The sequence below is a fragment of the Mya arenaria genome, chromosome 8 (genome assembly GCF_026914265.1).
Source record: "Mya arenaria isolate MELC-2E11 chromosome 8, ASM2691426v1".
In the NCBI taxonomy this organism is placed as follows: domain Eukaryota; kingdom Metazoa; phylum Mollusca; class Bivalvia; order Myida; family Myidae; genus Mya; species Mya arenaria.
In genome coordinates this window covers 37,697,181-37,713,644 of record NC_069129.1, presented here as the reverse complement: position 1 = coordinate 37,713,644, position 16,464 = coordinate 37,697,181, and the positions used below count along the sequence as shown (strand labels likewise).

The following is a 16,464-nucleotide window of genomic DNA, read 5'->3' as shown; positions in this document are numbered from 1 at the left end:
CCCCCCCCCCCCCATTAGGCAAGGTTCATGGTTTGGAAATGAAAAGTAGGGGGAATACTCCTATATTAACATGTAATATGGCTGCAGAGAAATGGACTGTTATGAACGTTGGATATAAGTTTGAGTTTGTTTGGAATTAATTTGAAATAAAAGTTTTGTATATAGAGTAACATTTGTAATAGTTTCTATGAATTTGAATGATTTCAAAGTTCAGATCTGTCTAAAGTGATAACAGTAAATAGTGGAAAATGACATTTTAAGGTACCTGTTGATCATGTTCACTGTGTGTTATTTTCAAGCTCATCGAGTTTCACTGCTACCAAGTGGTTGTCAGTGTATGGTAGGGGGTTGTTGACTGTGTGGATTTTGAATTTGGCTAATAAGAAGGTCTAGTGTATCTCCAAGGCTGTCTGGTACTGACTATTCAATACCAATGTTTGGTTTGGGACACAATTTTTCAAAGATTTCACCTACTGACCTGGTTTCCGACCCAATGTGACCCAGTTTTAAACTATTCAACAACAATCAAGGAAACCAGTTTTATTAAGTTTCATCAATATTAGATTGCCTCTAGTGTGTTCCCAATCTTTTATTTTGATTTGACCTATTGACCTTGTTTTTGACCCATATGACCCACTTTTATAACACAGTCGAAATTTAACCTATTTAACCCATTCTGACCATGTTTTAACACAATCTGACCAAGCACCACCATAAAATAGTTTAGACAAGATCTTTGAAAGATTTGACCTTGTGACCTATTTTTTTTATCACATTTGACCCAGTTGAAAACATGTCTAAGAGTTCATCAAGGAAAACATTCTGATCAAGTTTCATGAATATTAGACCATACATAATGCCTCTAATGTGTTTCAAAGATTTTTCTAAGATTTGACCTAGTGACCGAGTTTTTGACCCAATGTGACCCACTTTACAAGCGGTCCATATTTCATCAAGGGGTACATCAAAACCAAGTTTGAACATAATCCAACCAATCATTTCAATTAGACAAAAAAAATTCTAAGATTTGACCTAGTGATCTTATTTTCGATCATATGTGACCCACTTTTAAATAAGTCCAAGATTTCATCAAGGAAAACATTCTGATTAAGTTTTATGAATATTTGACCATGTATAATGCCTGTAGTATGTTCCAAAGATTTTTCTAAGGTTAGACCTAGTGACCTAGTTTTTGAGCTCATGTGACCCACTTTTTTAAGTGGTCCATATTTCATCAAGGGGTTTATCATGACCAAATTTGAACATAACTTGACCAATCATTACCATGATATGGTCCTCGACAAGATTTTTCTAAGATTTGACCTAGTGACCTAATTTTAAATAATATGTGACCCAGTTTTATTTAGGACCAAGAGTTCATCGAGTAAAACATTCTGATTAAGTTTCATGAATATTTGACCATGTATAATGCCTCTAGTATGTTCCAAAGATTTTTCTAAGATTTGACCTACTGACCTAGTTTTTGACCCCATGTGACCCACTTTTATAAGTGGTCCATATTTCATCAAGGGATACATCATGACCAATTTTGAAACATAACTTGACCAATAATTACCATGATATGGTTCCAGACAAGATTTTTCTAAGATTTGACCTAGAAACCTAATTTTAGATCATATGTGACCCAGTTTAATTTAAGACCAAGAGTTCATTCAGAAAAACATTCTGATTAAGTTTCATGAATATTTGACCATGTATAATGCCTCTAGTATGTTCCAAAGTTTTTTTCTAAGATTTGACCTAGTGACCTAGTTTTTGACCCCATGTGACCCACTTTTACAAGTGGTCGAGATTTGATCCAGGGGAACATTCTGACCATGTTTGAACATTTTCTGATCAATGCCTACCAAGATATGGTACCGAACGGACGGACAATTCGGTGGGGAATAAAAAACACTAGAGCTATCTCATAGAAATATGATTAAAACCACTGCACGCACAAGTGTCCGAATGCCAAATAATTTTAAAATATAACCTTTTATCACAAAAATATGGACCAGATACAAACTATCATCAGTAAGGTTTACATAGCAAAACATAAGTTAAAAAGTTTGCTCTGACCTTGACCTGGAAGGTCGGGACACATCCTCATACTAATGTGGTCACTTCTGCCAAATAATTTTAAAATCTGATGGTGTATGACAAAGACATGGACCAAACACAAATTATTATTAGTTAGGATTATAGAGCAAGTCCAGAAAGGTTTCTGTGACCTTGACCTTGAAGGTAGGGACATGAGTCTTGTGCACAACACATCCTCATGCTAAATGATGGGACAGGTCCTGCTTGCAATGACAGTCATATACTAACTTCAAATCGTGAATGAGAAAGATATTGACCAGACAAACAAGAGCTGTCACAGAGACAACGCGCTCGATTATTCCGCCACTTTTCAGTGTAAGGATTGAAAAGTTTTGGCGAAACATGCAAGGATCACTGTTAGATTAGATTTCAATGCAATACATGATGTGCTGAGATATTAACATAAATGTGGTTACATGGAACATTTTAACCAGAATTTTTAAGTCTAATAATAAAGGACCATTATTTGCAAAATACAGTTATCTAACTTGGTTATTCAATTTTAAAAGTTGTATAAAGTGATGTGCTGAGATATTAACATAAATGTGGTTACATGGAACATTTTAACCAGAATTTTTAAGTCTAATAATAAAGGACCATTATTTGCAAAATACAGTTATCTAAGTTGGTTATTCAATTAAGTTGTATTAAGTCTCATGGATGGTTGAGTACCATTGTTCAAAATCTTAATGCAATTTCTCAAGTAGCTGTTGAGATATAAACCTATGTGTGCTTACACACAAAACCTTAACCAGAATTTCTTAGTCGAATAATAAAGGGCAATTATTTACATTAAATGCAAACTAGAGTTATTTTACTTGGTTAATGAAGTAGGTTGGATGGTTGAGTACCACTGTATCGAGTCTCAATGCAATACCTCAAGTAGTTGCTGTAGTGAGATATTTACCTATGTGTGCTTGCACGCAAAACCTTAACCAGATTTTTAAGTTGAATAATAAAGAGCAATTATTTGAATTAAATGCAAACAAAAGTTATCTAACTTGGTTAATTCGGTAGGTTGGAAGGTTGAGTACCATTGTATCAAGTCTCAATGCAATATCTCAAGAAGTTGCTGAGATATTAAACTATGTGTGCTTGCACACAAAACCTTAACCAGAATTTCTAAGTCAAATAATAAAGGCCTATTATTTGCATTAAATGCAAACAAGAGTTATCTAACTTGATTAATTAAGCAGATTGGATGGTTGAGTACCATTGTATCAAGTCTCAATGCAATACCTCAAGAAGTTGCTGAGATATTAACCTATGTGTGCTTGCACGCAAAACCTTAACCAGAATTTCTAAGTCGAATAATAAAGGGCAATTATTTGCATTAAATGCAAACAAGAGTTATCTAATTTGGGTAATTCAGTAGGTTGGATGGTTGAGTACCATTGTATCAAGTCTCAATGCAATACCTCAAGTAGTTGCTGAGATATTAACCTATGTGTGCTTGCACGCAAAACCTTAACCAGAATTTCAAAGTCGCATAATAAAGGCCTATAATTTGCATTAAATGCAAATTAGAGTTTTCTAACTTGGTTAATTAAGTAGGTTGGATGGTTGAGTACCACTGTATAATGTCTCAATGCAATACCTCAAGTAGTTGCTGAGATATCAACCTATGTGTGCTTGCATGCAAAACCTTAACCAAGGTGTGACGCCAACGCTTGGGTGAGTAGTATAGCTCTCCATATCGTCCCATTGGTGCAAAAAGGTACCAAACAACATTTTGACCAAAATTGACTTTTCGCTATTTTTTTTTTGAAATAACTTTTTTCTACCTTGTCTAAAAAGATCTCCCCTGAATATTGAATATTGACTGAGATATGAGTTCGTGCAGTTTGGTACCAAGTGAAATTGGTGCTTTTGATTGGTGGAAAAAGGTACAATATGCCATCTGGTGTATGCAAGAAGGTGCTATAAGACACATGGTACCTTTCTGCATTGAAATATTTTAACACATTATATATATTTTTTATGCAAAAAGGAGCCTTATGGCATGTGGTATCTTATTGCATGAGATGATTCTAAAGCATTAGATACATATTGGGATGTAAAAGGGAGCCATATGACTTGTGGTACCTTCTTGCATAAAATGATTTTAACTAAATAAGTTTACAAAGTGTGCAATAAGTGACCAAGTGGCATATGGTTCTTTTTTGCATAAATTACTGTGACTAAAATGTTAACATTTTACAATATATAATAGATGTTTATATGGTTCCTTTATGTACTGATAGCAATACACAATTTTCTACTAATTAACACTGATAACTGTGATATCAGGTAACAAGTGTCCAGTAAGTTATTGTCACTTTTTGTGGGATAAAAAACACCAGATGTTGTTGACTTCACATTCGAGAAGTGTAATTTGTTCATAAGGACAGAAGATTAAGAAGGGAGATATGGATACCATAACAAATGTAAGTATTGTTTTCTGTCACCTACAAAACAAAATTAAGTAATAATGCTTATAACTTTATTTGGGGTGCGTTGAATATAACTGAATGTATTATTAGTCTGTAAAGTAATGGTATTTTGGATTTATCCGTTTTAATTTGGCATTGCGATATGTATTATGGAATGTGTATTTAGCGTAATATACATCTAAATATGTTTTATAAATTTAGTAAGGTAGTTATAACAAAATTATGTTTCAGTAAGATTACATGGTAAGATGAGGACATCTACTTTGCGACGCCAAATAGCTGATTAAAGTGAAATTACACAAAATTCAATATGTGGAGATACTATAGCATCAAACAGAACTATTCATGACGAGCCTGCTATTCAGAGTTCCAATTCTGAAGATGAATTTTCATTAACAGATATACAAAAGTGTGAAGGACTGATGTAACCCCTCAAATTAAAATGAATAGATCTAAGTGAAGGTTACAATGACATTGATCTGGATGAAACTTACAAACCAAGCAAGGATCAATTAACTTCCACTGATACAGGAAATGAGACTGTATTAGGAAACAATAAACGGAAAACAGAGGTTTTAGCGAGAAAATTCATGGAAGAAAATTCCGAAACATATCAAGATCTAACAAATGAAGACTCGAATAAAAGAAGCAGGAAAGAACACAGAGAGATGTCCATCAAAAACTAATGAACAGTATAACACTCTCACAAAATAAGAGATGCAAACAAACAATAAAATTAACAATTAGAGTCACTTGGAAAGAGCAAAGAGTATAAGTATAACGTTACATACAATCCAACAATTGTACGACAGTCACACATCACGACTGGATAACTTTCTTGTCAGCAATGAACATAAGCGAGCTAACGTCCGTGGAGATGGAAACTGCTTTTTCAGAGCACCAAAAGAAAGATAAAATGAATTTATAACTAATGATGTATCAGAAAGAAGTAATCAAAGTGCTGAAAGCACTGATGGACTACGGCTTCATTTAGGGGAATGTTGATAACCATGTTCTAAGCATTAAACAAATCGGCTCACATCACAAGGGGTCACTGTTTAATGGGCTAGCTTAAACTTTAGACTAAAACTGCTTGCAAGCTGCAAAGGAAATTTTAAGTGTGGGTAGAGGGGTGGGGGGGGGGGCTAAAGTGTTTAATCAGATAGTCATAGTTCTTTTGAAAATCTCAATGTCATTAAATCAGACCTAAACAAATTAATTTACGTGGTTGGCGTATGTTAACCAAAGTACACATACTTGTTTAATTTGATTAAATCATTTTATATCAAAGGTTTGTTATTTGCAGTTTCAGAGAAGATTTTCAATGATGCAATTATATCCTATATAGAAAACCTGTCACCTCTTTCAGGGGAGCTTTAAACCACAGGGCCATACTTTGGATAATATTTGTAAAAGACATCAATAAATGCAACAGTAGGCCATTCTTGTACTGTCCTCTGTCTCTGTCCTGATAGCTCCCTATCTCAATAGTTGCAAATGGTTGTAGGTTCATGATTCTCCTGGTCATTGGCCATACAGAAAGATGTTGAATGTAAAATCAAGAAGCTTTCATTTCAGGCACTCCGAATTGAATAGAACTGTAACATTTGGAGTGCGTAGAATTTGTAAGATTCCTAGGCAACATGTATCAGCTGTTGCAGTACATTTACTTTACTACAAATACTTTTACCCGTCCTTGTAAATCTAAAAAAGCTTTCATTTCGCAAAAGTAGTTCATATATTAAACTATAATAAGGTTGCTAAATCAGAGTTTGAACAAGAGATGTTTGTCAAACATTATGCCCCCCCTGAGCGCCATGTTGTCAGGATTATATGGACAATTGAATGAAATATGCATGGACCGAAATGACAGCTGATTTGTTGCTGTTTTAAGATTATGACCATTAAAGTGTGAGGATAAAGTGTGTTATGACCGTCATGACCTTTGACTCTATGAACTCAAAATCCAGAGTCATCAGCTGGTCACCAGAAACCTAAATGTCAAGTTTGAGGGCCATGGGTGCAGGCATTGTCAAGTTATCACAAGACAAGTTTTTTTCGATCAAGGTCACTGTGACCTTGACCTTTGACCCGATGACCCCTTAAATCATAAGGGGTCATCTACAAGTCAGATGCAACTCCAAGTCAAGTTTGAAGGCCATGGTTTCAGGCATTGTTGAGTTATCACTCGGACAACCTTTTACCATTCAAGATCACTGTGACCTTGACCTTTGGCTCTATGAATCCTAAAATCAATAAGGGTGATCTACTGGTCAGGCTTAACATCCATGTCAACTTTAATGATCATAGGTTCAGGCATTGTTGAGATATCAGTGGGGGAAGATTTGTTAACTTTTTTTGCGTTAAAGGTTACTGTGACATTGACCTTGGCCTGATGACCCCCAAAGTCAATAGGGGTCATCTACTGGGCAGGCCCAACCTTCATGTCAAGTTCGATGACCATAGGTCCAAGAATTGTCAAGTTTGTTTTCAAGGTCACTGTGACCTTGACCTTTGACCCCTAAAATCAATAGGGGTCATCTACTGGTCAGGCCCAACCTCCATGTCAAGTTTGAGGGCCATGGGTGCAGGCATTGTTGAGTTATCAATTGGACAACCTTTTACCATTAAAGGTCACTGTGACCTTGACCTTTCGCCCAATGACCCCCAAAAACAATAGGGGTCATCTACTGGTCAGGCCCAACCTCCAAGTCAAGTTTAAGGGCCATGGGTGCAGGCATTGTTGAGTTATCACTCGAACAACCTTTTACCATTCAAGGTCACTGTGACCTTGACCTTTGACCCATTGAGCCAAAAAAACAATAGGGGTCAGCTACTGGTCAGGCCCAATCTCCAAGTCAAGTTTGAGGGCCATGGGTGCAGGCATTGTCACATTATCACTCGGACAACCTTTTACCATTCAAGGTCACTGTGACCTTGACCTTTGGCCTGATGACCCCCAAAAACAATAGGGGTCATCTACTGGTCAGGCCCGACCTCCATGTCAAGTTTGAGGGCCATGGGTGCAGGCATTGTTGAGTTATCACTCGGACAAACTTTAAATTATTTTACCATTAAAGGTCACTGTGACCTTGACCTTTGACCCAATGACCCCCAAAATCAATAGGGATCATCTACTGGTCAGGCCCAACCTTCATGTGAAGTTTGATTACCATACGTCCAGGAATTGTTGAGTTATCACTCGGACAAGCTTTGGTCTACCGACGGACCGACCGACCGACCGACATACCGACATGCCTGTGCAAAGCAATATACCCCTCTTCTTCGAAGGGGGGCATAATAATTCTGATATCTAGATGTGCCTTTAATTGCAGCAATTTAATGTCCAGCTCATGATGTCAATTGAGCTGGTTAAGCAATACTGCATTTCCTTGGTGTGGGGATTGCATTATATACTTGAATAAACAAACAGTTTTTGCGTTGGAAAGTACAATGTTTTGACAATGTTACATGCAATTTTCTTGACCTGACTCCATCCAAGCCTTAAATCTTAGATCAACATGTACTTGGGGCTATGTGTTTTATCAATGAGAACTATAAATTATGTTCAATTTAGTGCCACTTATGATATATCATTCCGAATACAAAAACACTAGCATTTTCTTTAAAACCACTAGCATATATATCCTATGTTATGATAAAACCATTGCCAAGGTGGTAATTTGAAAACACTAGAAATTTTATCTGGTCAGGGTTTGACATAGTCTTTCTAGGCAGCTGGACTTGTTTTGCAGTTACTTTGAAAATCTTCAAAAGCTAAACTGATCAAGACTGGAGCAAAATCCTCACAATACCAAAAGGGATTTTAAAGACTTACGAGATCATTCTCATATCACCAATACCATTAGTTTTTATCTACAAACTAAAGTCAACATAAAAATGTTTTACATTAATATTGCAATGAATAAAACATATTGCAATAACATAGCAATCAAGCCTAAACATGAGATTTCAACATTTTCCAGATAAACAATAAATAAGTTTACTTAATAATTTTCTCGATACTTACACAAGCTGGAAAACGGTCTCGATTTGAATACTTCACATATTTCATGGCTTTCATCATTCAAACTAACATTTCGCTTGTTATTTCAATATTCAATGATTTGGTAAACATTCATAAATGATGGTTAAAATTAAGATTCATACTAATCATGCCTACCAAAAACACCTGACTGACCAATTAGAATCCAATTTTGGCAGGACTTATTGGTGGTTTAGTGAAATCAACCATGACCTCCATACATGTGATAATTTCTTGGGTCGATTCCGGGACACTCGTCGTAATGTCAACGCACACTAGGGGGGTCCGGGGGCATGCCCCCCCGGAATTTTTTTTAAATGGGGAACGTCTGTGGTGCATTCTATAGCATATCTGGGGCTATTTTAGTCGTTTTTAACGTCGGGAAAACGTACCTATTTTGACTGCCAAGACGTATTTTTTACTTGACATGGTTGTTTTTTTCTGCATTTTCTTGAAAAAATAAAACCACCAGATATTTTCCCAGGCTTTAAATGAAGTGCTAACCAGGAGGATATGCAGTCTACTTTCGGTTTCATCAAAACAGGAAATAAACAACTATACGGGCACCTGTTTTCCCGCGCTTTTGAAAACATGCGTTACAAAATATTTATTTTTTCATCACATTTAAAACGTTTGCAATTTATGACACACAATATTTTCCAGACGATAAAGAAGATTTTCCAGTCGATGAGCTTTTTTCCGTTTTGAGATGCATATAATTTTGATAGAGGGAGTGTCAACAATCGGCTGTATAAAGCTATCACGTGACTTACCATGGTCACGTGATTAAAGCACTCTATATAACCACCTGTAAACCCCATATCGTCAGTTTTATTTCGGCGTAAAAATACACACGATAGTCTGGAAAAAAGGTCAAAACACTAAAATTCCTTATGGACGCGTAAGTTGTTTAAAGTATAACGACGTATCGACTTTGAAATTTGAAAAGAATATCATTCATAAGACCAAACAAATCCATATGAAAATAATGAATTTGTATACAAGAACCCTCCCCCACTCGTTAAGCACAACAATAGGCCAATTGATCAATTATCGGGTGATTGACGATGACCTCGACGACACACGTACCAATTAACGGATTAGTGTCAACATGTCCTGTGTTTTACGACCAGTGTCCCGGACAGGCAAAATAGCTGACTTACATTGGTAAAATGAAGATAATCGATTCCGAGAAAATTTTTTTCGTTTTTTTTTTTATGACTTTCCGGGACAAACATGCACCCTCCGTGACTCCGTGACATAGATACGATTTCCGGGACAATCCCGGACCTCCGGGACGTTATCACATGTATGATGACCTCCCACAATCTGCACTGATCAACAGTAAATGCATTGTTTCCATTGTTCTTATTTTCATAAAGTTAGAAAACAACTGCAGTGAATAAAATTTATTCCTTATCACTGAGAAAAAGTTTAGAATGAACGAAGCCGATGGTTACATTTAGTGGGATATCAAATCCTACAAATGTATTCATCATTTTATGTAACCGTATTTAGTATAAATGTTAAAGTTTTGAAAGTCTAAAAAGTTTCAATTTTTGTATATTTTGTGCTTCATTTAATCTAATTGAAATTTGTTTTTCTTAGTGTTCAATCCCAAGCATACTTGTTCACATTTAAGTGCAAGAAAAGTCTCTAAATTATGATCTGAATAATTTTTTATATTAATTTTAGGTCACATAAAAGATAAACAATGTATTGTGCTTTTTAAAAATAACAGTTTTTCATCTGTTTAAAATTATTTCAAATGCTGTGCATTGAAATTTGATTATGAGTTTAAACTATGACAGGAATAATTCGAGGGAATGTTTTTTTTTGTGATTTCTAGCATTTAAATTGTCTGAATCCCATGAATATTTATAAATTACGTAAGGTACCGGGTATTCTCAAATTGGTCACACTTGTTGAACTTTGTACTGTCTTCTTTTTGTCTGTCTCAAATTTAATACAGCATTGGCTTCACCTGTTGTTTATTAAAGGGACTGTACACCAGAATGGCACCAAAAAAGTTGGATTTTTTTGTCGATGCCCAACTTATGCCACACTATTTAATTATTGAAACTTCTTCAAGACCAGAGAATGCGTTGACATTACTTGTTTTCCCTACATGTTTTTTAAGTGTTCATGTATATATACAGAGAGGGTTACTATGGTTTATTTTTTTTTAAACAAACAATTACAAGGCTTTTTCTATAGTACCCACGGGTCCGACTATCGGACCCATTCCCAAAGCAAAATATAAGATATTTTTCCCAATTTTCAGAAAAAAATCCCAATCAAAAAAAAAAAAAAAAAAAATTTTTTTTTTTTTTTTTTTTTAGAAAGTCTTTTTACTTGTACTTGTTCATTTTCAACATCCTCATAAATTATGTGATGTAAAGTTTTTTTGATAATTGAACTCGGAAATCATTGATTTTCATTACATTCAGAGATCAGTATGAAATATTATCTGTCATGATTTATTGCAATAGATATTTACACCCCAAGGATTTATATTTTTGGGGGTTTTTTAAAGAGAAAATAAACTAATATTAAATCATTTCCTAATTCGCAGGAGACCAGACAGCCTTTTCTTTTTACTGTAAATTTTCCCAATTTTGGCATTTTCACGACGCAAAATTTCCCAAAATGTCTAGGGTCTTTTTCCCAAAATGGCCAGAAAAAGCCCTGAATTAAAATAATAATAATATTAAGGTTTTTTTTTATTTATTTATTTTTTTTATTGTTTTTTTTAAATTGGCCCGCGCCCGATTTGTTTCCATTTTAATATGTATGTGCGGGATAAAAATACATAGTATACTTTCTATACCCAGGTATGTAGCTCCTGGTCCAGTGCATTCTCTTTTTTATCAATGGGTCGTAACAAAAGGTACTTTCAAAACTTAAATATCTTTAAGTGAATGAATGGACTAGGGCTAGGATCAAAAACTGTTTTTCCTATCAATGAACCTGGACCAGAAGCGTTATATTACAACACCATCACCAAGCATAGCATGTAATATCATCATGGACTTCTAATAGTGCTATGGATGGAACAGTTTAAATCGGTAGAATTGTTAACACAAAATGTCTCTATACAGTTTATACCGATATTGTTTTTTCTCTCTTGACCGAACAATTTTCTAACAGTGATCATTCATACTGGATTATCAAGACATCTATATACATATGTAGCCTCTGGTCCAGTAATGCTCTATTTCCGTATGCATACTTTCATACAATGTATCTAGACCAGAAGCGTTATTAAAACAACACCATCACCTTGCATAGCATATAACATGTATCATCCTGGACTTCTACTGGTACTACGGTTGTGTACGAGTTTTATTTAGAACAATTGATAGGTCCTTGAGCTTTTATAATTTTGATATTTTTTCGATACTGGTTTTTTTTTACTATTCCGGGCGCAAATTAATTTGGTTTCGTTTGGCGTTGTGGTGACTTGCATTTAAAGGTTTCTAGTAAGGTCTATGTGTTACATCATACTCTGTAATACCACATCCTTTCATGTGAAAACGAAAGAAGAAAAGAAGAGAAATGTTTCGTCACCACAACGTAGATTATACATCTTTAAAATAATTACTATTATAAGTAATGGAAATCCATATTATACGCGTTCATTTCATAACTCCGGAGATGGAGTGTTTGTTTTCCGGCTCGGTAATGTTGGAAAGTCGATCATTATATCGTTCTTGATATCATGCAGAAGTCCATGGCGTCCTTTTCGTATATTTTCAAACAGTAAAATACACATATACATATAAACTAAGGTTTTAATTTATTTATATTCAGAGAGCAATCATCGTATTACCACCCTTTTGCAAAGGGTCCAGATAGTGGTTCTCGGCGTATACAATGATCGTGCTCGTTATTTTAGGTTAACTTTGAAGTCTTTGATCGTGCCTTTTTCCCTTCTTTTTTATTTTAATTATAAATGTTTTTTACTATTTTATATTGTGAGGTTGTTTTTTTTTTTTATTTATTTGTATTCAGAGAGCAGTCATTGTATTACCACCCTTTTGTAAAGGGTCCAGATAGTGGTTCTCGGCGTATACAATGATCGTGCTCGTTATTTTAAGTTTACATTGAATTCATTACTCGTGCCTGTTTTTCTTTTTCCTTTAGTTTATTTCTGTTTTTTGTTATTTTATTTTTTAATTTTAGTTTGATTTGTGTTGTGAACCTTCTCAGATAAGGCAGTCATTGTATTACCACCCTTTGATTAGGGCCCAATTCAGTGGTTCTCGGCGTATACAATGATCGTGCCTTTTTTGCTTTTTTAAATTTAGTTTGATTAGTGTTATGAACCTAATCAGAAATATATTTATATTTAAAGCAGTCATTGTATTACCACCCTTTGATAAGGGTCCAGCTAGTGGTTCTCGGCGTATACAATGATCGTGCCTTTTTTGCTCTTTTGAATTTAGTATGGTTAGTGTTGTGATGCTACTCAGAAATATATTTATATTTAAAGCAGTCATTGTATTACCACCCTTTGGATAAGGGCCCAAATAAGTGGTTCTCGGCGTATACAATGATCGTGCCTTTTTTGCTCTTTTAATTTTAGTTTAATTAGTTTTATGAACCTCCTCAGAAATATATTTATAGTTAAAGCAGTCATTGTATTGCCACCCTTTCGAAAAAGGGCCCAAAGCAAGTGGTTCTCGGCGTATACAATGGTCGTGCTGGTTTATTTAAAGTGTATTACTTGATTATAGCTGCAAATTTCGCGTGTCTGTACTGGGCAAATCATTTGAAATTGTTATATTTTGTGTGAATTTGTTGATTTACTAGTGTTATGAACTTGCTCAGAACCCTGTTCCTAACATATCATATTTTATGTGGTATTAAATCTTGTTTAGGTATTCGATTTCAGACAGGTATGCAAATACTGCACCTCTTACCTTCTCTGTAATATCAGATGCGGGGGGGGGGGGGGGGGGGGGATACCTATCAATTACTGGCATATTTAGTTTTAGAAGTTCCGTTTTGAAGTGTTCCCGTTGTTCCTTATATGATGGGCTGATGGGCATTTGAAGAAAATATGGTGAAATGTTTCTTTGTCACCGCATTGTTTACAACAGTCAGTATTTGCATAGTTTTCAGCAGCGAGCATGCTCGTTCCTAATCGTAATCGTGTAAAGACTTTATCTTGAAGTGTATTTGTACTGTATGTTTTGATTGTGGTGTTAATTTCCCCATATTCAAAATTGTGCTCAAGTTTATATACTTCAAAGTCTCTTACAAATTTGTTTTTTGTTAGTTTCTTTATCCAGCTGTATGCTTCGGGGACCCTTAATTTGATGTTTGTTCGTGAACCTTGCCTTGATGCTTGTTTTGCAATTTTATCAGCAATTTCATTTCCTAAGATGCCTATGTGACTAGGAATCCAGACAAATGTAATTGACACCCCTAGATTATGAAGCACTGTAGTAGTATTAAGTATTTGCTGCAAAATTTCTGGCCGTGACCTGGAAAAGCATGCTTTCATTGACATGAGGGCACTTAATGAGTCTGATAATATTGTTACAGTGTTGTGTATATTGTTTGCTTCTACTTGCTGGAGGAGCATTTTAAGTGCTAAGTCTATTGCCGCAAGTTCACAAGAGTAGATAGATAGCCTAAAGTCGAATTTTAGCCCACAATCAAAAAGAGGGTTGTTATCTTGAGAAAAGCCTACTACCCCGGCCCCGGCCAGATGGAGAGTAGGGTCTTTGCTTCCGAGTGTAGGATGATATCCCCCCCCCCCCCCCCGGATGATTGCCCCCTCAGACATTAGCCCCTAGGACCATATCCCCCCCGGATGATAGCCCTCCCAGACAATAGCGCCCCCAGACAATAGCCCCCCTGCATATATATAAATGACTTTACATATTATATACACTCTTTTAAATTTGCATATTCATAAAACTCATAAAACATAAAAAAATGCCATTTAGTGGTCCTTTTCTGGTTCTCTATACAGACTTGTGAATCAAGTGTTCAGCGAACAATAAGCAATACTACCCTGATAAGACAGATCATGTATGAGCCACCTGATCTGGGTCCACACTGTTTGCAAATGTCCCTATTACCATCAAACAGAATTGTAGTGTTGAAGGGTACAATGAAGGGTGGCCAATGTTGTGGAAATTAGTGTTACAAGTTCGATTTTGACTTGTAAAAATAGTCCTCACAATTTCGAGTCATTGAGGTTTGAGAATATCATACAAATTTAGGAAACTAAGAAATAACAAATAAAACAGTAGATGATTAACTTTTATATAAATACTGATTTTTTCATTGATTTATGCCTTTGGGTTGTTTCATTTTATAATAAAAATCATTGTTTTGCAAATTTGCTTAAATAAACTGGTTATAATATGCATTTTAATATTGGGGGGGATATCGTCCGTTTTTTCACTAAGACGGGGGGGGGGGGGGGGGGGGGGGTATCTTCCGGGAGGGCTATGGTCCTAGGGGCTAATGTCTGGGGGGGCATATTATCCGTACCTCTTGCTTCCATCCGTGAAAACCTGCCATGAGTTGTATTTGCTATTTATATGATTATTTACTATTTGACGGTTAATGTTAGGGTCCTCTTTCTTGTCTATAACTTTTGTTAAGGATAAGTCTATATTGAGTTCTCGTTTATTGATTAGGTTTAAGAAATGAGGTTGGGCTATTTTGTCCTTTGTGAGAGAGCATGCCTCCACTAGTGGTTGTACTATCTGGCTGTATGGCATTTTAAAGTGTTTTAGTTTGTTGGCTTTGTGTTCAAAGATAGGGTCAATTCTATATTTGTTATTGATTGGTAGGTCATTTCCTTGACGTGAGGATCTAACCCAATATTTTAACATATTTATTTCTCTTTGGTAGTTCAGAGGGAGTTCACCACATTCTGCTTGCAGTGCTATTGTACGTGTACTTCGATAAGCCCCTGTTACTATCCTTAAAGCTTTATTTTGTATGATTTGTAGTTTTTTTAATTTGTCATCTGTAGCAGAGTTATAAACTATACTTCCATAGTTTAGTTTTGATTGGAGAAGTGATTGATAGATTGTATAAAGACACTTTTTGTCTGTCCCCCATTCCTTTCCTTTGATAGTTCTAAGGAGGTTAAGGTCCTTTTCACACCGGGCAATAAGTGAGTTTATGTGGAAGTCCCATTTTAGGTATTTATCGAATGTTAGTCCTAAGAATGTAGCTTTTTCTTTATATGTTAATGTTTGATTACATAGTTTTAGCTGTGGGAAGCTTGGAGCGCATTCTGGAGGTTTTACTCTCTGTTTGTGTACTCAAAGTACCTGCGTTTTACCCGGTTTATTTTAAATCCTAGGTTTTCACTCCATATCTCAATGTTATTAAGAGTATGTTGGATATTTTTAACTGCTATTTCAGGTTTTTTAGAAACTGTCCATATTGCCCCATCATCTACAAACTGAGATAGTTCACTTTGGTAGGCAGGGTTTTGGATTTCTGAGTTGCTTTTTTCAATTGTGTCTCTCAATGTATTCATGAAAAGTGAGAAAATGATTGGTGATAAGACACTGCCCTGTGGACAGCCATTAACTGTTTCTATGGTTTCTGAGTACTCCCCTTTTAGTAATACTTTTATTTTCCTTGATTTGATGAATGCATTTATCCAAGTGAGCATTTTTCCTCTTATTCCTATTTTATGTAGGTATGTTAGAGCTCCTTGGCCCCATAGTTTATCAAATGCTGAGCTTAGGTCCAAAAATACTGCTACTAGGTATTTGTTGTCAAGTTGTGCTCTTTTACAGTCATGTTCTAGTCTGACTAGATTATCTTCACACGAATAATTGGCTCTGCAACCTGATTGAAATTTTGATATCAGTTTGTTTGTTTCAAGAAAGTAAAATT

At 35.5% G+C, this 16,464-nt stretch overlaps 1 protein-coding gene across 3 annotated transcripts in view; it reads right to left on the bottom strand.

Moving 5' to 3' along the window:
• The window catches only part of LOC128242268 (nucleolar protein 9-like), a 104,852-nt gene that overhangs the window by 46,614 nt on the left and 41,774 nt on the right, over nucleotides 1–16,464 (bottom strand). The gene's annotated exons all lie outside the window — the stretch shown is intronic.